This window comes from Triticum dicoccoides, chromosome 3B (assembly GCF_002162155.2).
Source record: "Triticum dicoccoides isolate Atlit2015 ecotype Zavitan chromosome 3B, WEW_v2.0, whole genome shotgun sequence".
Lineage (NCBI taxonomy): Eukaryota > Viridiplantae > Streptophyta > Magnoliopsida > Poales > Poaceae > Triticum > Triticum dicoccoides.
Genome location: NC_041385.1, coordinates 41925694 through 41927543, shown reverse-complemented (window position 1 = coordinate 41927543; position 1850 = coordinate 41925694). Strand labels below are relative to the sequence as shown.

The 1850-nt window shown below is 57.7% G+C and overlaps 1 pseudogene; it reads left to right on the top strand.

The window, feature by feature from the left end:
- Positions 1-1618, top strand: LOC119279214 (annotated as a pseudogene).
- Positions 1619-1850: the final 232 nt, after the last annotated feature.

The following is a 1850-nucleotide window of genomic DNA, read 5'->3' as shown; positions in this document are numbered from 1 at the left end:
ATGGCGGACGATGGCGTCGATCCCACCCAGTACTACCAGAACAGGCTCAGCGCCCTCGCCGCGCAGAAGGCCGCCGGCGTGAACCCCTACCCGCACGCCTTCCAGCCCACCGTCTCCGTTGCCGACTACGTCCACAGGTACAGGGGCCTTGCCGACGGGGAGAAACTGGTCGATGTCACCGAGTCCCTGGCCGGCCGGGAGGATCATGAGCAAGAGGACGTCGTCCTCCAGCCTCCTCTTCTACGACCTCCACCGCGACAGCGCCAAGGTCCAGATCATGGCGGACGTCGGGACCTCGGAGCTGGAGACGCCCGAGGAGTTCTCCGCTTTCCACTCCGGCGTGAAGGCCGGCGACGTCGTTGGTGTGTCTGGGTTCCCCGGAAAGAGCAGTAGGGGCGAGCTCAGCATATTCCCTGCCCCGTTCGTTGTCCTCTCGCCCTGCCTGCACATGCTGCCGCGGCAGCCGAATAGGCATCGGCTCGTGCCGCCGCTGCCGTGGGCTCCCGGCATGCTCAGGAACATGGAGAGCTACGCCCTCAAGGACAAGGAGACACGGTACCGTCGGCGGTACCTCGATCTCATGGTGAACCGTGAGGTGAGGTCCGTCTTCACCGTGCGAGCCCGCATCGTCTCCTTCATCCGCAACTTCCTTGATGAGCGTGGGTTCCTGGAGGTGGACACCCCGATGATGAACGTGGTGGCCGGTGGCGCCGCCGCGAGGCCGTTCGTCACGCACCACAACGACCTCAACATGAAGCTGTACATGCGCATCGCGCCGGAGCTCTACCTGAAGCAGCTCGTTGTCGGCGGGCTGGACCGCGTGTACGAGATCGGGAGGCAGTTCAGGAGCGAAGGCATCGACACGACGCACAACCCGGAGTTCACGACGTGCGAGTTCTACATGGCATATACGGATTACAACGACCTCATGGAGCTCACGGAGGAGATGTTGGGCGGCATGGTGAAGGAGCTCACGGGCGGCTACAAGGTACAGTACCACGCCAACGGGACCGACAAGCCGCCTATCGAGATCGATTTCACGCCTTCGTTCGCGCGAATCGACATGATAAAGGGACTGGAGGACATGGCCGATCTCAACATACCGGAGGAGGATCTGTCGACTGACGATGCCAACGAGTACCTGATGGAGGCCTGTGCCAGGTACGACATTACGTGCCCGCTTCCACACACGACGGCACGGCTGCTGGACAAGCTTGTCGGGCACTTCTTGGAGGAGACATGCGTGAAGCCGACGTTCATCATCAACCATCCGGAGATCATGAGCCCGCTGGCCAAGTCCCACAGGGACGAGGCCCGGCCTGGACTGACCGAAAGGTTTGAGCTGTTCATCAACAAGCATGAGGTGTGCAATGCCTACACGGAGCTGAACGACCCCGTCGTGCAGAGGCAGCGGTTTGAGGAGCAGCTGAGGAATCGTCAGGACGGTGACGATGAAGCAATGTCCATGGATGAAACGTTCTGCACTGCCCTTGAGTATGGCCTGCCGCCGACCGGAGGCTGGGGTCTGGGGATTGACCGCCTCACCATGTTGCTGACGGATTCCCAAAACATAAAGGAGGTCCTCTTGTTCCCGGCCATGAAGCCTCAAGACAGCTAGCTGTTTGAAAACATGAAATTCTTGTCCTATGAAAGAAACAAAATGGAATTTATGTTATGGACAGTAATTGCCCATTGTCAATATGGTTTCCTAGTTCTGTGCTTTACAAATAGTTAATTTCTGCACTTCGAGAAATAACAAGGAAGGTTAACTAGTTCTATCTTATTTTAATGGACATTAACTCCCATTGTCAATATGGTTTTCTGTTTCATTGAGTTCCTATAAGCCTCTA